This window comes from Chlorocebus sabaeus, chromosome 17 (assembly GCF_047675955.1).
Source record: "Chlorocebus sabaeus isolate Y175 chromosome 17, mChlSab1.0.hap1, whole genome shotgun sequence".
Taxonomy (NCBI): domain Eukaryota; kingdom Metazoa; phylum Chordata; class Mammalia; order Primates; family Cercopithecidae; genus Chlorocebus; species Chlorocebus sabaeus.
Genome location: NC_132920.1, coordinates 34,854,651 through 34,878,164, shown reverse-complemented (window position 1 = coordinate 34,878,164; position 23,514 = coordinate 34,854,651).

Below are 23,514 nucleotides of genomic sequence, written 5' to 3'. Positions count from 1 at the left end.
AAAAATATAATTTGAGCCCAAATAGAGTCCAGGGCTTACCCACTTTCCATTGAACACACTGCCTATACACCTGAGACCTCCACAGTCCAGGCCCAAGTGCAACCTGTCCCAAGTAACTCCTTTGCTGCAATGGCTGAAGCTCATTTTTTCAGATAGAGACTTCAAATCACCAACATGTAGCCCCCAGCTGGAATGCCTTCCACATAAAAGGGATAGCTCCCCTAAAAGGTATATCTTTTATATCTTTTTTTAACTTTTTTTTTTTAAAGATGGGATTTTTATGTTGCCCACGCTGGTCTTGAACTCCTAGCCTCAAGTGATCCTCCTCCCTCAGCCTCCTAAAGTGCTAGGATTATAGGAGTGAGCCACCACACCTGGCAAGTGTATCTTATTGTATGTAAGTTATACCCCCAATTAAACCTGACTTTTTATTTTTATTTATGTACTGATTTGGAGGCAGGGTCTCATTCTATTGCCCAGGCTGGGGTGCAGTGGCATGATCATGGCTCACTGTAACTTTGAACTCCTGGGCTCAAGCAATCATCCCGCCTCATCCTCCCTAGGAGCAGCAGCTAGAACTGCAGTCACACCACCATGTTTGGTTTTGTTTTTTGTTTTTAGGATTTTTTTCTCCTTTTTTGAGACATGGTCTCACTCTGTTGCCCAAGCTGGAGTGCAGTGGTGGGATCACAGTTCATTGCAGCCTCAACTGCCTGGGCTCAAGGAATTCCCCTACCTCAGCCTCCTGGGTACCTGGAACCACAGACATGTGTCACCATGCCCAGCTAGTTTTTTAAATTATTTGTAGAGATGAGGTCTCACTGTGTTGTCCAGGCTTGTCTTGAACTTCTGAGCTCAAGCAGTCCTTCTGCCTTGGCTTCCCAAAGTGCTGGAATTACAGGAGTGAGCCACCACTCCTGGCTGGACATCTAGTTAATTTTTGAATTTTGGGGATTATAGGCATGAGCCACCATCCCAGCCTATTTATTTAAGTGTAGTCAAAGCAGTGAGGAAGGAGGAAAGAGTAGAACAGCCAGGTGCAGTGGGTCACACCTGTAATCCCAGCACTCTGGAAGACTGACATGGGAGAATCACTTGAGCCCCGGAGTTAACCAGCCTGGGCAACATAGAGAGATCTCTTCGCTACTAAAATGAAAAAAAAAGAGTAGAACAAGGAGTTTGATCTGTAACTTGGAGCAATCAGTTAAGATAACTCGCTACCTTGAGACTAGCCTGACTTTTCTTTTTTTTTTTTTTTTTGAGATGGAATTTCACTCTTGTTGCCCAGGCTGAAATGTAATGGCATGATCTCAGCTCACTGCAACCTCCACCTCCCAGGTTCAAGCGATTCTCCTGCCTCAGCCTCCCAAATAGCTGGGATTATAGGCGTGCACCACCATGCTTGGCTAATTTTGTATTTTTAGTAGAGACTGGGTTTCTCCATGTTAGTCAGCTGGTCTCAAACTGCCGACCTCAGGTGATCCACCCACCTTGGCCTCTCAAAATGCTGGGATTACAGGCATGAGCCACCGCACCCAGCCAGGACTAGCCGGAGTTTTTAAAAGATGTTGGATATATTATATAAAGAGCTCCTACAAAATAACAATAAAATTACCATCAACTCAATAGAAAAATACAAATGAAAAGGAAATATATATATATATATATGTCCTTTATACAGCTAAAAATATACTCATCCTCACTATAAGATGAATTTAAATTAAAAATTAGTGAGATACCATTTATCACTTACTGGATTACTGGATTAGTAAAAATTCAAAAAATTGATATAACTTTGAATAGCCATGCCTATAGGTAAATAGGAACCACCATACATGTGTAAATTGAAACAGTTCCGTTGAAGACAGTTTGACAGAGTCTACGAAAATTCCTTGTGTATATACCTGGTAACTCACCAATTCCATTTCTAAGAATTTATCTTACAGTTATAGTTACAGGAGTGCAAAATGATGTGTATACAAGATTACTCATTGAAGCACTGTTTGGAAAAAAGAACAAAAGCCTATAAACTTAAATGCCCATCAACAAGGGCCTGGTTAAATACATTATGGGACATGCATACAGCAGAATAGTATGCACCTACAGGAAACAATGAGAAGTAGCTGTGTATACTGACATGAAGAACTCTCAGAGATATGTTAATTGAAGAAAGCAAGGTGCAGATCAGTGTTTATAGTAGATACCATTTATATAAAAAAGAGATACTACCTATTTATATGATTTTATAAATGCATTACAAATCTCAAAGGATCACAGAGCTTTGGGAGGCCAAGGCGAGAGGATCATTTGAACCCAGGAGTTTGAGACCAGCTTGTGCAACATAGAGAGACCTTCATCTCTACAAAAAAGTTTTGGGTTTTTTTTTTGTTTTTGTTTTTGTTTTTTTGAGACAGTCTCGCTCTGTCGCCCAGGCTAGAGTGCAGTGGCACGATCACAGCTCACTGCAACCTCTGCCTCCTGGATTCAAGTGATTCTCCCACCTCAGCCTCTCAAATAGCTGGGATTACAGGCACGTGCCACTACATCCAGCTAATTTTTTTTTTTTTTTTTTTTTTTTTAGTAGAGACTGGGTTTCACCATGTTGGCCAGGCTGGTCTGGAACTCCTAGCCTCAAGTGACCCATCTCCTTGGCCTCGTAAAGTGCTGGGCTTATAGGCGTGAGCCACTGCACCCAGCCCAAGAAAGTTTTTTGTTTTTTGTTTTTAATTAGCTGGGCATGGTGGCACATACCTGTAGTCCCAGCTGCTTGGGAGGCAGAGGTAGGAGAATCACTTGAGCCCAGGAGTTCAAGATTACAGTGAGCTATGATTGGACCACCGTACTCCATCCTGACCCTGATCCAGTGAGACCCTGTCTCAAAAAACAAACAAACAAACGAAAACTCTCCAAGGAGCTAAGAAACTAGAAACAGTGGTTATCTGTTGTGAAGGGTAGAGGTGGGAGGGATATATTTCACTCTATACTTCTTCAAAAGTTTGATGTTTAAACTATGAATTTTGCCGGGCGCGGTGGCTCACGCCTGTAATCCCAGCACTTTCGGAGGCCGAGGCGGGCGGATCACGAGGTCAGGAGATGACACCATCCTGGCTAACACGGTGAAACCCCATCTCCACTAAAAATGCAAAAAATTAGCCGGTAGTGGCGGTGGGTGCCTGTAGTCCCAACTATTCGGGAGGCTGAGGCAGGAGAATGGTGTGAACCCGGGAGGTGGAGCTTGCAGTGAGCCGAGATCACACCACTGCACTCCAGCCTGGGCGACTCAGCGAGACTCAAAAACAATCAAAGAAAAAAAATAACTATGAATTTAAAAAATTAAGTTAATCATTGTTAAACAATAAAGAAAGGAAATAAAAAGAAAATAACATGGTGGGAGGGGCCCACCACATGTCATGGTTGCCATTATGGGACCATTTCTTAGAACCACACCCTACAGGCCCAGTGTGGTGGCTCACACCTGTAATCCCAGCACTTTGGGAGGCCGAGGTGGGTGGATCACTTGAGGTCAGGAGTTCAAGATCAGCCTGGCTAACATGGCGAAACCCCATCTCTACTAAAAATAAAAAATTAGCCAGGCATGGTGGTGTGCGCCTGTAATCCCAGCTACTTGGGAGGCTGAGGCAGGAGAACCGCTTGAACCCAGGAGATGGAGGTTGCAGTGAGCTAAGATGACGCCACTGCACTTCAACCTGGGTGACAGAGCGAGACTCTGTCTCACAAAAAAAGAAAAGAAAAGCCACACCCTACAAACTGCCTTATTCGTCAGACAGGCTCATCACTGGAAGAAGTGACATGCAGTCTCCCAGACTGGCAACCTTGTACTCACTCCCAGACTGGCAACCTTATAGTCACTCCCAGACTAGCAACCTTGTAGTACTCCCTGCTCCTCCCAAATCCTTCCAATTGTGCAATGGGCAGGGCTGCTTCGTGGGTCAGCACAGAGTGCAGGTGATTCAGCTTGGTTGATGACTCTAATCTAGGCTGTGTCAGTGACACGTGAGGATTATTCTGCTTGGGAAAGGAGGCAGTGAAATCAACCTTAGATTTATGTCCCGAGAACCCCAGGCTATTGCTCCTAACCTTCTTGGATATCCTTTAAAATCCTTCATTTGCTCGCCAAAGAAGTCCGTTTGGACTTCTCGACTCCTGAGTTTAAAGAAGTGGGTGCCTGTTTGATTCGACACTAATGTGAAGTACTAGGGACCTGTAATCTGGGAGTAAGCAAACATTTCTTAGGACATAGAAAACAACAGTCATCTGAAAATTGGATAAATTAAACTTCATCAGAATCTATTAATAAAACTTCAGCTCATGACATAGACTGAGAAAATATTCATAAACATTTATTTCATGAAGGACTTGGATCCAGAATATATTTTTTAAACTCTTGCAAATCAGTGAAAAAAAAACCATAAAAAGTTTTTAATGGGAAAAGACTTGAACAGGCCAGGCGGAGTGACTCATACCTGTAATCCCACCATTTAGGGAAACCAAGGAGGAAGGATTACTTGAGCCCAGGAGTTTGTGATCAGCCCAGGCAACATGGTGAGACACCATCTCTACAAAATAAAAACAGAGGGGAGGGTTGTTTGAACCCCAGAGGTTAAGGCTGCAGTGAGCTGTGATTGCGCCACTGCATTCCAGCCTGGGCAACCGAGCAACCAAGCAAGACTCTGTCTCAAAAAAAAAAAAAAAAAAAAAAAGACTTGAACACTTCACAAAAGAAAATATACAAAAGGCCAAAAAGCCCATTTAAAAAGCGCTTGAAAATAATATTAATCATTATGGAAGCACAAAGCAAAACCACAAAGAGATATTATCACAACCATAATGGCTACAATTTTAAAAATAGAAAGTAGGGGCTGGACATGGTGGTTCATGCCTATAATCCCAGCACTTTGGGAGGCCGAAGCAGGTGGATCACCTGAGATCAGGGGTTCAAGACCAGGCTGGCCAACATGGCAAAACCCCATCTCTATTAAAAATACAAAAAATTAGCCGGGCGTGGTGGTGCGCATCTGTAATCCCAGCTACTAGTAGGGGCTGAGGCAGAATTGCTTGAACCCAGGAGCAGAGGTTACAGTGAGCTGATATTGCACCACTGCACTCCAGCCTGGGTGACAGAGCAAGACTCATCAAAAAATAAAAATAAAAATAAAGTAGGGCTGGGCATGGTGGCCACTAGCTGTGTCTGGGCTGTCAACTGGGAATGAACACTAGGGAAATCGCCGGGGTAATGGAAATTGTGGAAGTGTCCTACATGTTGATAAGAGTATGGATCACATGAAGGTAGGCATTTGTCAAAACTCAACAAATTGTGCACTTAAGGTTTGTGCAAGCAGGTCAGGCCCGGAGGCTTACGCCTGTAATCACAGCACTTTGGGAGGCCTAGGCAGGCAGATCACCTGAGGTCAGGAGTGTGAGACCAGCCTGGCCAACATGGTGAAACCCTGTCTCTACTAAAAAATGCAAAAAATTGGCCGGGCGCAGTGGCTCACGCCTGTAATCCCAGCACTTTGGGAGGCCAAGGCGGGCAGATCACGAGGTCAGAAGTTTGAGACCAGCCTGGCCAATATGGTGAAACCCCATCTCTACTAAAAGATATAAAAATTAGCCAGGCATGGTGGCATGTGCCTGTAGTTTCAGCTACTCAGGAGGCTGAGGCAGGAGAATCGCTGGAACCCAGGAGGTGGAGGTTACAGTGAGCCTAGATCAAGCCACTGCACTCCAGCCTGCTCAACAGCGCGAGACTCTGTCTCAAAAAAAAAAAAAAAAAAAAAATTAGCCAGGCATGGTGGTGGGCACCTGTAATCCCAGCTACTTTGGAGGCTGAGGCAGGAGAATTGCTTGAACCTGGGAGACAGATGTTGCCGTGAACCAAGATTGCGCCACTGTACTCCAGCCTGAGCAATAGAACAAGACAGAGCAAGACTCGGTCTCTGGAAAAAAAAAAAAAAGAAAGAAAAATTCAACATTTTGGGAGGCTGAGGAAGGAGGCTTGAGCCCAGGAGTTCCAGACCAGCCTAGGCAACATAGTGAGACCCTGTCTCGAAAAAAAAAAAAAAAAAAGTTTTAAAAATTAGCCAGGTGTGCTAGTGCACGTCTGTAGTCCCAGCTACTCAGGAGGCTGACCAAGGAGGGTCACTTGAGCACAGGAGGTTGAGGCTACAGTTAGCTGTGATCATGCCACTGCTCTCCAGCCTGAATGACAGAGCAAGACCCTGACTCAAAAATAACCAAACCAAGCCAAAATAAAATGTTACTGGAAAAAGGGTCCAGGTCCAGACCGCAAGAGGTCTGGATCTTGCACAGAAAGAACTCAAGGTGGGTTGCAGAATGCAGTTAGAAGAGATGGTTTATTGCTGGCTACTGAGTTACAGCATGCAATGCCCTCAGAAAGCAGGAGGAACTTCTGGTTTTAAAGTTTTTTTTTTTTTTTTTTTTTTTTTTTTGAGATAGAGTCTCACTCTGTCGCCCAGGCTGGAGTGCAGTGGCGCAATCTTGGCTCACTGCAACCTCCACCTCCTGGGTTCACGCCATTCTCCTGTCTCAGCTTCCTGAGTAGCTGGGACTACAGGCGCCCGCCACCACGCCTGGCTAATTTTTTGTATTTTTAGTAGAGACGGGGTTTCACTGTGTTAGCCAGAATGGTCTCAATTCTGACCTCGTGATCCGCCCGCCTCGGCCTCCCAAAGTGCTGAGATTACAGGTGCTAGCCACCACACCCAGCCTTTTTCTTTTTTTTTTTCTTTTTTTTCTTTTTTTTCTTTTTTTTGAGAAGGAGTCTCACTCTGTCACCCAGGCAGGAGTGCAATGGCATGATCTCGGCTCACTGCAACCTCTGCCTCCCAAGTTCAAGAGATTCTCCCACCTCAGCCTCCAGAATAGCTGGGATTACAGGCACCTGCCATCATGCCTGGCTAATTTTGGTATTTTTGTGGAGATAAGGTTTCACCATGTTAGCCATGCTGGTCTTGAACTCCTGACCTCAGGTGATCCTCCCACCACAGCCTCCTAAAGTGCTGGGATTACAGGCACAAGCCACCGTGCCTGGCCTAAACTTTTTTTTCTTTTTTGGGGGACAGGGTTTTGCTCTGTCATCCAATCTGGAGTGCAGTGGTTCAATCACAGCTCACAGCAGCCTTGGCCTCCCAGGTCCAAACAAACTTCCCCCCCTTAGCCTCCTGAGTGGCTAGGACTACAGGCACATGCCATTAATGCAGGAATTTTTTTTTTTTTTTTTTCTGACGGAGTCTCACTCTCTTGCCCAGGCTGGAGTGCAGTGGTGCCATCTCGGCTCACTGCAACACCCGCCTCCCTGGTTCAAGCAATTCTCCTGCCTCAGCCTCCAAAGTAACTGGGATTACAGGTGCCCGCCACCATGCCTGGCTAAGTTTTTTGTATTTTAGTAGAGATGGAGTTTCACCATGTTGGCCAGGCTGGTTTCAAACTCCTGACCTCAAGTGATCTGCCCATCTCAGGCTCCTTAAGTGCTGGGATTACAGGCATGAGCCACTGTACCCAGCGTAGGAATTTTTTCTGGGTCTCTCTGCAAGCCGGGGACCTCTGGCCGGTGATGCCCCGGCCAAGCCTTGCTCCGGCACACTACCTGCTGCAGGAGGCTGCCCGCTCATTTGGCCCACCCAGACCAGGTCTGGCCTTGCACACTGGTTCCCAACTTCTTGTCCTGTGCCCAAGAAGAATGAGGATGTGCTGACAACCAAAGAGTGAGCAAGGTGGGGAGTTTTATTGAGTGATGAAACAACTTTCAGTGGAGAGGGGACGTGGGGGTGGTCCCCCTACCCAAAGGCAGGAAAGTCCCCTGTGTAGTTGGGTCTGGGGCATTTTACAGACTTAGAATGGGAAGTACATGCGGATTGGTTTGTGAGCATGCAAAAAAGGTTAAAGTGAAGACACCACTCATAGATGGGCGCAACAGTGTAGAAAACCAATTAGGAAAGGGTAGATATATATGTAAAATAGGTGAAGGGTGGAGATCAGTCAAAGGAAGGCGCACCAAACTGGAAGACAAGCTCTCAATCTGGTCTGAGGATTTCACTTGTAGATTGACTTTCAGACTTTAAACTGTCTTCAGGTTGGAGGTAGGGTTTCACTGGGAATCCGCCCCATCTGCTTAGGCATTTGGCTGCCTTTTGTCGCTATCACCACTGCACCTGGCTAATTTTTTTTTTTTTTTTTAAAGATGGGGTCTTGTCATCTTGCCTGAACTGGTCTTGAACTCCTGGGCTCAAGAGATCCTATTGCCTTGGCCTCCCAAAGTGCTAAGATTACAGGTGTAAGCTACTGGGCCCAACCTATAATTTTATTTACTTATTTATTTATTTATTTAGAGACAGAGTCTCACTTTGTTGCCCACGCTGGAGTGCAGTGGTGCAGTCTTGGCTCACTGCAACCTCTGCCTCCTGGGTTCAAGCAATTCTCCTGCCTCAGCCTCCCAAGTAGCTGAGGATTACAGGCACCCTCTGGCATGCCCAGCTAATTTTAGTATTTTTAGTAGAGATAGGGTTTCACCATGTTGGCCAGGCTGGTCTTGAACTCCTGATCTCAGGTGATCCGCCTGCCTCGGCCTCCCAAAGTGCTTGGATTACAGGTGTCAGCCACTGTGCCAGGCCTATAATAATAATTATTATTATTGTTATTGAGATGGAGTCTTGCTCTGTCACCCAGACTAGAGTGCAGTGGCACAATCTCAGCTCACTGCAACCTCCACCTCCTGGGTTCAAGCTATTCTCCTGCCTCAGCTTCCTGAGTAACTGGGATTACAGGCGCCTGCCACCACGCCCGGCTAATTTGTATTTTTAGTAGAGACAGGGTTTCACCATTTGGTCAGGCTGGTCTTGAACTCCTGACCTCGTGATCCGCCCACCTCGGCCTCCCAAAGTGCTGGGATTACAGGCGTGAGCCACCATAACAGGCGGATGGAGTCAGTTTTTAAGGTTGTGTCACCTTGGCTCTCCTATGCTCCTGCTTCCCTAACATAATCCAAAAAACTAAAAAGATTTCTCTACCTTATGTCCATCTGCCTCCGCAAAAAGACCCTGTAAGTAAATATTGACTATAGTTGGTAGATTAGGCTTGAGTAAATGAGAAGACATACTGAAGGTAATGGAAACCAGTGTTCCTACTGTTGGAAAAGGAAGTTACAAAAATGGGGAGGAGGAAAGTACTATGTGATGTTGGATTAGACTTGGAGGTATCAATATGAACTCTTGACTTTATACAAATTTCCTGGCTTTGTCCACTGAGACAGCCTACAGAAGCAGCCACAGAGCATACCTAGCTCCCAGATCTTGGTTTCTGAATTCCATTCTCCAACAAAAGGAACCAGGGCTTCTGGGAGAACAGACTGCTGCAGAGAAAGTGTAAGATGAACCTGAAATATCTTCTTATGCTACAAAGTAAGAAAATGCTCAAAGAATATTGGGGATATATCAAAAGAAGAAAGAAGCCAGTTTAAGGGGCTCCTGCTGGCCAAATCTGGGACAATCTGGCCATCAAAAATCCAAGGCCGGGTGCAGTGGCTCATGCCTGTAATCCCAGCACTTTGGGAGGCCAAGGCGGGCAGATCGCCTGAGGTCAGGAGTCTGTGACCAGCCTGGCCAACATGGTGAAACCCGATCTCTACAAAAACACAAAAATTATCCAGGCATGGTGGTGGGTGCTTGTAATCCCAGCTACTCAGGAGGCTGAGGCAGGATAATTGCTTGAACATGGCAGGCAGAGGTTGCAGGGAGGCAGAGGTTACAGTGAGCCAAGATTGTGCCATTGCACTCCAGCCTGGGTGACAGAGCAAGACTCTGTCTCAAAATGAATAAATAAATAAATAAAATAAAAAATAAAAGACAAGTCCCTGCAGTGGTTCATACCTATAATCCTAGCCCTTTGGGAGGCCAAGGTAGGAGAATCCCTTGTGCCCATGAGTTCAAGATGAGCTCTGGCAACATAGCAAGATTCGCTCTGAACAAAAATTTTTAAAAGTTGACTGGGTGTGATGGCTCATACCTGTAGTCCTAGCTACTCAGGGTAGTTTGGGAGCTGGGTGAGGTGGGGGATCACTTGAGCCAAAGAGGTCAAGACTGCAGTGAGCCATGACTGTGTCACTGCTCTCCAGCCTGGGTGGCAGAGCAAGAACCCTGCCTCAAAAAATGAAAAATAAGGCCGGGCGCAGTGGCACATGCCTGTAATCACAGCACTTTGGGAGGCTGAGGTGGGAGGATCACGAGGTCAAGAGATCAAGATCATCCTGGCTAACATGGTGAAACCCATCTCTACTAAAAATACAAAAATTAGCTTGGCGTGGTGGTGTGTGCCTGTAGTCCCAGCTACTCGGGAGGCTGAGGCAAGAGAATCGCTTGAACCCAGGAGGCAGAAGTTGCAGTGAGCTGAGATCACGCTACTGCACTCCAGACTGGCAATAGAGTGAAACTCTGTCTCAAAAATATATATATAATAAAATAAAATAAAAATCAATAAAGATGGTAGTGAATTATAACCCAATTAATAAAATATAGATCTACAAATCTATTATGATATAAATAAACAAAATTAATACATAAATAAATTGCGAAGAAGGAAAAGATCTTCCTTATGGTAGACTTACATCTACTAAATATTGAAGAAACAATGGAGTTAGAAAATCAGCATGGAGGCCGGATTTGGTGGCTCATGCCTGTAATCCCAGCACTTTGGGAGGCCAAAGCAGGCAGATCACCTGAGGCCAGGAGTTCAAGACCAGCCTGGCCAACATGGTGAAACCCCTATCTCTACTAAAAATACAAAAATTAGCCAGGCCTGGTGGCACACAGCTGTAGTCCCAGCTACTCGGGAGGCTGAGACTCGAGAATCACTTGAACCCAGGAGGCAGAGATTGCAGTGAGCTCAGATCGCTCCACAGGACTCCAGTCTGGGTGACAGAGTCAGACTGCCTCAAAAAAACAAAAGAAGAAAAAATAATCATGGATGCTAAAACTTAAGTGTTAAATCATAATGAGGAACAGCCTCAAGGCATATCCTCACAAATTGCTTTTTAATTATATGGAAGAAATTAATAACTTTACAAAGAGCATTCTGGTAGCCCACCATTAATCAAGTGATTAAAATCAACTATCAATTTTAGGACAAACCAACTTTATATACCTCCTGAAATGATATTATAGTCCTGTATAACTGCATAATTTGAACCTAACGATGAGGAAACATTAGCCAAACAAAAATCAAGTGACATTCTGCAAAATAAATAGCCATACTTTTTTGTGGCAGGGTCTCGCTCTGTTGCCCATGCTGGAGTGCAGTGGTATGATCATAGCTCACTGCAGCCTTTACCTCCTTGGCTCAAGCAGTTCTCCCACCCCAGCCTCCGGAGTAGCTGGGTCTACAGGTGCTCACCATCACGCCCAGATTTTTTTTTAGAGATGGGGTCTCACTATGTTGTCCAGGTGGGTCTTGAGCATTTTTAGTAGAGACGGGGGTTTCACCACGTTGGTCAGGCTGGTCTCGAACTCCTGGCCTCAGGTGATCCTCCCTTCTCAGCCTCCCAAAGTACTGGGATTACAGGCATGAGGCACCACCCCTGGCCAATAGCTGTACTTTCCAAAAATGTCCATGTCAAGAAAGACAAAGTAAGGCTAGAGAACTGTTTCAGGTTAGACTAAAAACACATCATCCTGAATTGAAAAAATATGATCCTGAACTGAAGATTATCTTGAGAACAGAAATGGGTTAAATGAATACTATTTAGACAATTGCCAAAATTTGATTATGGACTATATTCGTTTCCTACGGCTGCTATGGTGAATTACCACAAATTTGGTGGCTTAAAATAACACACATTTGTTTTCTTATAGCTCTGGTCGAAGGTTGAACTCCCTGTGTACTGGTAAAGCACACATTGTCTCCAGTTTACTCTTTTTTGTTTTGAGACGGAGTTTCGCTCTTGTTGCCCAGGCTGGAGTGCAGTGGTGTGATCTCAGCTCACTGCAACCTCCGCCTCCGGGTTGTGATTGGATTACAGACATGTGCCACCACGCCCAGCTAATTTTGTGTTGTTAGTAGAGTTAGTTTTCACCATGTGGGTCATGCTGGTCTCTAACTCCTGACCTCAGGTGATCCACCCGCCTCATCCTCCCAAAGTGCTGGGATTATAGGTGTGAGCCACCGTGTCCAGCCACCAGTTACAAAATGGGGCAAAATATAAACACATGGGAAATCTAGGTAAAGGTACCATTTTTGTGACTCATCTGTAAGTTTGAGATTATGTTAAAATTTAAATGGATCAAAAGAATAAGTATTAGCAATAATATAGGCAGGGATATAAACATAAATGTTCAGGTCAGTTCTAAAGTCAGTGGGATAAGTTCCTAACTAGAGTCAGAAAACTTAAATAATAACACTTCTTTGCATTTGGAGGATGCTTATTTTCCAAATCATTTCACAGCTATTGCCTTATTTGCTTCTTGCAATAACCACAGGAAGTCAGAAGAGCAGATATTTTTATTCCTATTGGACAAATGAAAAAACTGAAGCATGGAAGAGTTAATTGAATTACCTAAGATTCCACACATGTAAGTGGCAGAGTTCGAGATTAGAAACTCTATTCTGATTCTCCTATGCTAGGTGTAAAAGAGTAGTCAAGAGTGGTTATAGGTACAGCTTAAGACAGACCTGTACTGAAATATACTTGAGTCCTGGCTACAACTTGTCTAGCTGTATTACTCAGTGTAGGCAAGGTTAGGTAGTGGTGACAAATAAACCCTGAAAAATCAACAGTTTAACAGAACAAAGGTTTATTTGTTGCTCCCATTTACAGTGTAATGTGGGCCAGTCAGCTTTTTTTTTTTTTTTTTTTGAGACGGAGTCTCACTCTGTCGCCCAGACTGGAGTGCAGTGGCGCGATCTCAGCTCACTGCAACCTCCGCCTCCCGGGTTCACGCCATTCTCCTGCCTCAGCTTCCTGAGTAACTGGGACTACAGGCGCCCACCACCACACCTGGCTAATTTTGTGTGTGTGTGTGTGTGTGTGTGTGTATTTTTAGCAGAGACAGGTTTTCACCGTGTTAGGCAAGATGGTCTCGACCTCCTGACCTCATGATCCGCCCACCTTGGCCTTCCAAAGTGCTGGGATTGCAGGTGTGAGCCACCGTGCTTGGCCTCCTTTTTTTTTTTTTTTTTTTGGATAGGGTCTCACTCTGTAGCCCAGGCTGGAATGCAGTGGCACGATCACAGCTCACTGCAGCTTCAACCTCCCAGGCTCAAGCAATCCTCCTACCTCAGCCTCCCAAGTAGCTGGAACCACAGGTGCACACCACCTCACCCAGCTAATTTTGTTATTTTTTGTAGAGATGTGGTCTCCCTGTGTTGACCAAGCTGGACAGTCAGCTCTCTTGAGAGGCTCTCCTCCAACCAGTTACTCAGGGATCTAGGCTCTGTCCTTAGGAAGAGCGGCTGGGATGGATCCTTTGTTTCCAGCTGTGCAGATAAGGAAGAGAAAGTGGAACTTTGTGTGGAATGTTTTCTTTTTTTTTTTTTTTTTTTGAGACGGAGTCTCGCTCTGTCGCCGAGGCTGGAGTGCAGTGGCCGGATCTCAGCTCACTGCAAGCTCCGCCTCCTGGGTTTACGCCATTCTCCTGCCTCAGCCTCCCGAGTAGCTGGGACTACAGGCGCCCGCCACCTCGCCCGGCTAGTTTTTGTATTTTTTAGTAGAGACGGGGTTTCACCGTGTTAGGCAGGATGGCCTCGATCTCCTGACCTCGTGATCCGCCTGTCTCGGCCTCCCAAAGTGCTGGGATTACAGGCTTGAGCCACCGCGCCCGGCCATGTGGAATGTTTTCAACCTGGAAATGGGGCATAGCACATCTAAAATCTATGGACCCGAATTCAGTCACATGGGTCCACCTCCAAGCATGGAGTTCTGGGAAATGCAGTCTTTCTGTGTGCTCGGGGGAAAATAAAACTGTTCGGGCCAGGCGCAGTGGCTCACGCTTGTAATCCCAGCACTTTGGGAGGCTAAGGAGGATGAATCACCTGAGATCAGGAGTTCGAGACCAGCCTGGCTAACATGGTGAAACCTCATTTCTACCAAAAATACAAAAAATTAGCTGGGTGTGGTGGCGCATGCCTATAATCTCAGCTACTTGGGAGGCTGAGGCAGGAGAATCGCTTGAACACGGGAGGTGGAGGATGCAGTGAGCTGAGATCGCACCATTGCACTTCAGCTTGGGCAACAAGAGCGAAACTCCATCTCAAAAAACAAACAAACAAACAAAAACCAGTTCAGTGCATGCCTAAGTTTGACTCTGCCATACTAGCTATTGTAAACTTGAGTAATTGATTTAATCTCTTAAATATTCTCATTCATCAAATGCAGGCAATAATACCACAAAGAGTAGTTGTATTGACTGAAGGACAAAATGTACATGGCATGTATAGCACAGTACCTGTCGCTGTAAATCATAAATGGGAGTTATTAGTTTTTGTTTGTTGTTATTAAGACAGGCTCTCCCTCTGCCACACAGGCTGGAGTCCAGTGGCATGATCACAGCCAACTGCAGCCTTGACTTCCCTGGCTCAAGTGATCCTCCCACCTCAGCCTCCTGAGTAGCTGGGACTACAGGCACACTCCACTATGCCCAGCTAATTTTATTTATTTATGTATTTATTTATTTTTGTAGTGACGGGGTCTCACTATGTTGCCCAGGCTACTCGTGAACTCCTAGGTTCAAGCCATTTTCCTCCCTCAGCCTCCCAAAATGGGGGAATTCAGGTGTGAGCAACCATGCCCAGTCAGTTATTAGTATTATAGAATTTTTCATGTCTCTTACAGTCCTGGTTATGTCAATTCCCTGGCCAGTAGTGGAGATTACTCATGCCAAACCTGTCCACGTGGTATTCATTTGTTCCTTGCTCTCTGCCCACAATGTAATGTACGTTGGTTTCATCAAAAGGAAAGACTAAGGCCTTGGAGCAGAGCCCACTTGGCAGGATGTAATGTGAAGAGCAGTGGGTTACAAGTGTCATTTTGCAAGATATCCCCTAATGCAGAGGCTTGGGAACAGTGGAGGCAGCCATGAACCCCCTGGGGGTGGCTGAGATGGCCTCTCTTGTTGTTCTTAACAACAGGTGTTGGCAGACTTCCAACAACGCTGCCAAGGAGTCTATTCTCTCTAGAATTTAAAGGGAGAGGACAGGGTGGTGTCCACAGGAGGTGAGGGGCAGCAGCTGTCCAGAGCTTACAGCTTTCTCCATACTCAATGCCACTGTAATTTAAGTGGCTCAACTAAGGCCTGTCCAAAAAGGCCCGCATAGGAACACCCGGCACCTCCTGAAAAACAGAACATGGAGATTCATGAGCAGGATGTAGGGTAGACTCCCTGCAAAGAGTCATGCATGACCATTTATTTTCTAATGGGTAGAAATGTCCCTTTCAGTTTGGAAATGGGGACTGAGAGCCAGAATTTGGGAACCGAAGCCCTCATAGACCTTACTCCCTTCCCGACACGCAGCCAAACCATGATTTGGCCCCCCAACACAGAGGGCTGCTTAACTTTCTAGTTCTTGACCAGAGTTGAGAAGTTCAGCACATTTGGCAAACAATGTAATTCATGCTGGTGTAGCCAAATTAATCCTCTTTTAGGTTAGCAGATGTCCAAATTTTCTTTGTTTTACATACTAGGAGATTTGGGCCGGACGCGGTGGCTCACGCTTGTAATCTCAGCACTTTGGGAGGCTGAGGCGGGCAGATCACGAGATCAAGACCGTCCTGGCCAATACGGTAAAACCTCTTCCCTACTAAAAATACAAAAATTAGCTGGGCGTGGTGGCGTGCACCTGTAGTCCCAGCTACTCGGGAAGGTGAGGCAGGAGAATCGCTTAAACCCAGGAAGCAGAAAAACTAGCAGATTTGGGAACACAGTAAAGTAAAAACTCAATATTCTAGATCCATTTTAAAAAATTAATTAATTTATTCATTTATTTATTTTTGAGACAGAGTCTCACTCTTGTCACCCAGGCTGGAGTGCAATGGCACCATATCAGCTCACTGCAACCTCTGCACCCCTGGTTCAAGTGATTCTCCCACCTCAGCCTCCCTAGTGGCTGGGATTATAAGTGCCTGCCACCACACCTGGCTAAGTTTTTTTTTTTTTTTTTGACACCGAGTCTTACTTTGTTGCCCAGACTGGAGTGCAGTGGCACAATCTTGGCTCACTGCAACCTCTGCCCCCTAGGTTCAAGCGATTCTCCCACCTCAGCCTCCTGAGTAGCTAAGATTACAGGTGCCTGCCACCATGCCCGGCCAATTTTTGTATTTTTAGTAGAGACGGTGTTTTACAGGCTGGTCTCGAACTCTTGACCTCAAGTGATCCGCCCACCTTGGCCTCCCAAAGTGTTGAGATTACAGTACAAGCATGAGCCACTGCTCCCAGCCTTAATTTTTATATCTAAAAACTTTTTTTTTTTTTTTTTTTTTTCCATAGAGACACTGTCTTGCTTTGTTGCCCAGGCTAGTCTCAAACTCCTGGGCTCAAGCTATCTGCCTGCCTCTGCCTCCCAAAGTGCTGGGATTACAGGCATGAGCCACCGTGCCCAGACTGCCTAGCACTGTTTTTATATAAATAGTGCGTTTATTTGGAACAGCGTGCTGCGTAGGTAGATTAAAGCTGTCTCCAAGTCACCCCATGGTGCCACTGCTACCACCCATGATCAGGCATGAAAATAAATGTGTGGAGAGGCCGGGCGCGGTGGCTCAAGCCTGTAATCCCAGCACTCTGGGAGGCCGAGGCGGGCGGATCACGAGGTCAGGAGATCGAGACCATCCTGGCTAACACGGTGAAACCCCGTCTCTACTAAAAAAATACAAAAAACTAGCTGGGCGAGGTGGCGGGCGCCTGTAGTCCCAGCTATTCGGGAGGCTGAGGCAGGAGAATGGCGTAAACCCGGGAGGTGGAGCTTGCAGTGAGCTGAGATCCGGCCACTGCACTCTAGCCCGGGCGACAGAGCGAGACTCTGTCTCAAAAAAAAAAAAAAAAAAAATGTGTGGAGAGCACTTGAAATCAAAGGTTGTGCTGGGCATGGTGGCTCATGCCTGTAATCTCAGCACTTTGGGAGGCCAAGGCGGATGGATCATTAGAGACCCGCCTGGGCAACATGGTGAAACCCTGTCTACTAAAAATACAAAACTTAGCTGGGCATGGTGGTGCATGCCTGTAATCCCAGCTACACCAGAGGCTGAGGCAGGAGAATCTCTTGAGCTCGGGAGGCAGAAGTTGCGGTGAGCCGAGATCGTGTCACTGCCCTCCAGCCTGGGTGACAGAGAGACACTCTGCTCAAAAAATAAAAAAATAAATTAAATTAAATTTAAAATTTTAAAAAATTAAAAAATTAAATCAAAGGTTGTGGCAGACTGCAGTTACCACCAGTATTTTCTGAAGAGTCAAGAAGCAATGTAGCAGAAGTTGAGACTACAAGGAAAGCGAGGAGTGTTAAGAAGAAAGAGGATGAACTTGCCAAAAGCAAATCTACATTTAAGGGCACTGAATCCCTCTCTACTGGTTCTGGGGGGATTGGCTAAAGAAACCCTGTTGTTAAAAAGGTTTTTCTGGGAGGAGAGTGCAACATGCAGCCATGACTCCAGTGACCAACTTCACATTCTAAGACCTTCTAGTTCCATTTATGTAACCCTATGAACATTTCTTTCTTTCTTTCTTTCCTTCTTTCTTTCTTTCTTTCTTTCTCTTTCTTTCTTTCTTTCTTTCTTTCTTTCTTTCTTTCTTTCTTTCTTTCTCTCTCTCTCTCTCTGTCTCTCTCTCTCTCTCTCTCTCTCTCTCTCTCTCTCTCTCTCTCTCTTTCTTTCTTTCTTTCTTTCTTTTTTTTTTTGAGACAGAGCCTTACTCTGTCGCCCAGGCTGGAGTGCAGCCGCACGATCTCCTGAGTAGCTGGGACTACAGGCGCGTGCCATCATCCCCGGCTAATTTTTTGTGTTTTTAGTAGAGACGGGGTTTCACCATGTTAGCCAGGATGGTCTTGATCTCCTGACCTCGTGATCCGCCCACCTCGGCCTCCCAAACTGCTGGGATTATAGGCGTGAGCCATCGCACCCCGGCCTCCTATGAACATTTCTTAATAGTGACTCTCCTGATCTATCCATTAGGGCCAATGACCCAGACTACCTCACAGGGTTGTTGTGCGGTTCAAATGAGATAAGGATGTGAGTGTATAATAGGTGCTTTGATTTAGTTTGGTATTTTAATTTCAGTTTAACTAAAAGCTTCTGAGCTTCTTGGAATTTCCGATAAAAAGTTTAGGGAAACAGACAATAATTTCAAATCTAGCTTACTCCTTTCTGACCTCCACTTCTTCTTCCCAACATATATCCCTGTCTAGAAAGTCCCTATAAGTTCTCTCTTATAATACAAACGCCCCTGGGGAAAAGACAAGAGCTGACATATTTCCAGATAACACCTTAATGGTCCATATATGCTTCAGTTAAGGACTGGGATGGCGTATGAGTTGGGCCCTTGAGAAGGAAGGGAGGACCCCCTGGAGGCTTAAACTCTGTAAAGAGATACAGAAAGCTGATGGCAGACTAAGTAGAAAGCAAACTTGGTCAACTTCCCAATTTTTCTGAGGGAAAAACCTGACAGAACAGGGCCATGTTTCAACAATTTTGTCGTATGTGCCAATTCCTATCTAAAGGGTTAGAATTGTTTGTTTTCCTCTCTTGTAAGATATACATAATTTATACATGTAATGTCTAAATTATTTTTAGGCTGGACATGGTGGCTCACCCCTGTAATCCCAGCACTCAAGGAGACTGAGACAGAAGGATCCCTTGAGCCCAGGAGTTTGAGACCAGCCTGGGCAATGTAGGGAGACTCCGTTTCTATAAAAAATACAAAAATTAGCCCAGCATGGTGGAGTGCACCTGTAATCCCAACTACTTGGGAGGCTAAGGTGGGAGGATAGCTTGAGCCCAGGAAGTTGAGGCTGCAGTGAGCCAAGATCATGCCACTATGCTCCAGCCGGGGTAGACAGTATGAGACTCTATCTCAAAATAATAAATAAATAAAAATGTTTTAAAAATCAAAATCTGGCTGGGCGCGGTGGCTCACGCCTGTAATCCCAGCACTTTGGGAGGCCGAGGCAGGCGGATCACAAGGTCAGGAGATCGAGACCATGGTGAAACCCCGTCTCTAAAAATACAAAAAATTAGCCGGGCGCGGTGGCGGGCGCCTGTAGTCCTAGCTACTCAGGAGGCTGAGGCAGGAGAATGGCGTGAACCCGGGTGGCGGAGCTTGCAGTGAGCTGAGATCACGCCACCACACTCCAGCCTGGGGAACAGAGCGAGACTCCCTCTCCAAAAAAAAAAAAAAAAAAAGAATCAAAATCCAAAAGAAAAAAAAAAAGAAAGTAAGAAAGAAAGAAAAAAAAAAGAAAGCAAAGCAAGGATGGATGATAATAGTCCCTCCCTGAAACTAACTCCCTCCTTGCTCAGGAATCAAAACCTCATTTTGTAAGACTAATGAAAGGTTGCAAGAATAGGATTATGGGAGGGGCCTGAACTCTGCTAAAATATGGGCATAGTTTCTATGAGCCCTTACTGCTCACAGGTCATGTGGCCAGACGTCAAAGATTTGTGACTTTCCCAATTGCTCCTACAGATAACATCACTATTGTAGAGCCTAAGATTTTTTTTTTTTTTTTGAGATGTTTTTCAGACTGAACCTATCCAGAATTGTGATTCATGACTCACCAGATCCTGTGGCCCCCACTATCCAGGGGTGCACTTAGCACATGAGGACACCTGTGATTCTGCCCCCTATGAGTTCATCCCCAACCAGTCAGCAATACCCATTCCCTAACCCCCTGCCCATCAAATTGTCTGGGAGACTGATTTGAGTGATAACTCCAATTCTCTTGTGTGGGCCAGCCACATATCAATCAAACTCTTTCTCTACTGCAATGCCATAGTCTCAGTGGATTGATTTTGTCTGTACACTGGGGTAGGAAGAACCCATCAGGCAATTACAATAGTATTTTGATGAACTGCTTTTCTTAGTTTTAATATAGTCCAATCTATCAATTATTCTTTTTATACTTGGTATTTTTTGTGTCCTGTTTAAGAAAACTTTGGCCTATTCTCACTTTTTTTTTTTTTTTTTTTTTTTTTTTGAGACAGAGTTTCACTCTTGTTGCCCAGGCTGGAGTGCAATGGCACCATCTTGGCTCACCGCAACCTCTGCCTCCCAGGTTCAAGCAATTCTCCTGCCTTACCCTCCCGAGTAGCTGGGATTACAGGCTTGGGCCACCGCACCTGGCTAATTTTGTATTTTTAGTAAAGACGAGGTTTCTCCATGTTGATCAGGCTGGTCTCAAACTCCCAACCTCAGGTGATCCGCCTGCCTTGGCCTCCCAAAGTGCTAGGATTATAGGCATGAGCCACCATGCCCAGCCTATTCTTACTTTTTTAAAAATAGAAAATTATTATTTTCCAAGGTAAATTGTACTTTGGTGGACTGAGGTGAAAGAATTGCTTGAAGCCAGGGCAACATAGTGAGACAAAAAATTGTCTCTACAAAAAATTTAAAAAATTAGTCAGATGCAGCGGCATGGGCCTCTGATCCTAGCTACTTGGAAGGCTGAATTGGCAGGATCACTTGAGTCTGGTGGTTGAGGCTGCCGTGAGCCATGATCATGCCACTGCATTCCAGCCTGGGTGACAGAGGGGAAAAAAAAAATAACCAAAACCAGAAACAAAAACAAAAATTGTAAAAAATGTAGGGCCTGGCCTGGTGCCTCAATACCTATAATCCCAGCACTTTGGTAGGCCGAGGTGGGAGGATCACCTGATCCCAGATGTTTGAGACCTGCCTGGGTAACACAGTGAGATCTTATCTCTTCTTAAAAAACAAAAACAAAAACAAAAAACTTATAGACTTATAGATTATCAAAAAGAAGAAAAATAATCACCTATAATGCAGCATCCAGAGACAGAAGCTTTATAAACATTTTGGTGCATGTTCTATTATTTATAAATGTCTATATACATACTTTTTTTTTTCTCAAAAAAAACATGACCTCTAATCCCCAGCACTTTGGGAGGCCAAGTTGGGAGGATCACTTGAGGCCAGAAGTCCAAGAACATCCTGGGCAACAAAGCAAGAGCCTGTGTCTCCAAAAATAAAAATGGAAAATTAGCCAGGTACAGTAGTGCACACTTGTGGTCCAAGCTACTAAGGAGGCTGAAATGGGAAGACTGCTGAAACATAGGAATTAGTGGCTGCAGTAAGTTGTGATCACACCACTGCACTCCAGTCTGGTAGAAAGAACAAGACTCTGTCTCTTAAAAAGAAAAAAAAAAAAAAGGATGAAACTGTCCTTGCTTTTAGTAAACTTTTTTTTTATTTTTTATTTATTTTTTATTTTTTTATTTTTATTTCTATTTTTTTTTGAGACGGAGTCTCGCTCTGCCGCCCAGGCTGGAGTACAGTGGCTGGATCTCAGCTCACTGCAAGCTCCGCCTCCTGGGTTTACGCCATTCTCCTGCCTCAGCCTCCCGAGTAGCTGGGACTACAGGTGCCCACCACCTCGACTGGCTAGTTTGGTTTTTTTTTTTTTTTTTTTTTGTATTTTAGTAGAGACACGGTTTCACCATGTTAGCCAGGATGGTCTCGATCTCCTGACCTCGTGATCTGCCCATCTCGGCCTCTTTTATTTTTAATTTAATTTTAAAAAGTTTTTATTTAGAGACAGTCTCACTTTGTCACCCAGGCTGGAATGCAGTGGCGTGATCTTGGCTCACTGCAACCTCTGCCTCCCAGGTTAGCAATTCTCCTGCCTCAGCCTTCCAAGGAACTGGGACTACAGGTACCTGCCACCGCATCCGGCTAATTTTTGTATCTTTAGTAGAGAGGGGGTTTTGCCACGTTGGCCAGGTTGGTCTCGAACTCCTGACCTCAGGTGATCTGCCATCCTTGGCCTCCCAAAGTGCTAGGATTATAGGCGTAAATCTCTGCACCCAGCCAATTTTTTTTTTTTTTTTTTTTTTTTTAAATAATAGACACAGTCTCACTATATTGCCCAGGCTGGTCTCGAACTCTTGGGCTCAAGTGATCCTCCCACCTCAGCCTTCCAAAGTGTTGGGATTATAAGCATGAGCCACTGCACCTGGCCTAGTTAATGGTTTAAAACTTAACATTTTATTTAAAAATACTTATCTTCATAAATTTTAATGGTTGTATAATACTCCATTATAGGGATATACCAAAAGTATCAGGCCAGGTGCTGTGGCTCACGCCTGTAATCCCAGCACTTTGGGAAGCCAAGGTGGGTGGATCACCTGAGGTCAGTAGTCCAATACCAGCCTGGCCAACATGGCAAAACCTCGTCTCTACTAAAAAATGCAAAAAATTAGCCAGGCATGGTGGTGGCATGTGCCTGTAATCCTAGCTACTCGGGAGGCTGAGGCAGGAGAATCACTTGAACCCAGGAGGCAGAGGTTGCAGTGAGCCAAGATCGCGCAACTGCACTCCAGACTGGGCAACAGAGAGAGACTCCATCTCAAAACAAAACAAAAACCAAAACCCAGAAGTGTTCTTTTTAACTAGTAAATTTTACATAGTAAAATGTAAGCAAACAACATCAGTAACACTAAATGGAACTCTTTAGGAGTTTCCTTTGACTGAGGATCATTTGAGAAATTCACCAAGCCAGTTGTTTATAGTGTCAGAATTTTAGGCTCAGGTATACTTCTGATTCCACGGCCATGGGAAAGTCACCTAATGTCGCTCTACCCTAGAATTCTCCATGTTAGATAAGAGGTCTCAGAGCAAATAATCACTGAGGTTTGCTCCAACTCTGAATGTCTGAGGATTCACTCATAACTGAGGCTGTTGCAATGTGTCTTTTCCTTCCGTAGTGTTTTTGCTGACTCACTTGTGACCCAAATGCTCCATCAGGTCAGAGGAAATATATATACATAAGAAAAACCCTTGGGAAACTCAGTGGCAAGGTAATCATGTCCTTGGAGCAGAATAAGTGCAAGGGATAAACAACACAGCTTTGCTTAAAACCAGCTGCCCTTGTGTGACCTGAAGGGGCTTCCCTAGAGAGGAGCTAAGAAGTGAAACTTTGCTTTTTGTCAGAAGAAAAGTGATTTGAAGAATTAAGGACTTTCAGGAAGGAAAATCACTGCTATGTTTAACTCTCAAAAGTTGAGGAGGTCAGACGTGGTGGCTCATGCCTGTGATGCCAACAATTTGGGATGCCAAGGTAAGAGGATTGCTTGAAGTCAGGAGTTCAAGACCAGCCTGTGACACATAGTAAGACTTTGTCGCTATTAAAAAAAAAAACCAAAAAACCAGCAGCAGGGGTGGTGGGGGAAGAATCCCAAATTTAAAAAGATGCCATAAAAGGTACAAGGGTAAGGCATTGCAAAGACCTATTATTAAGGGGGGTTGAGGGCAGGCACAGTGGCTCATGCCT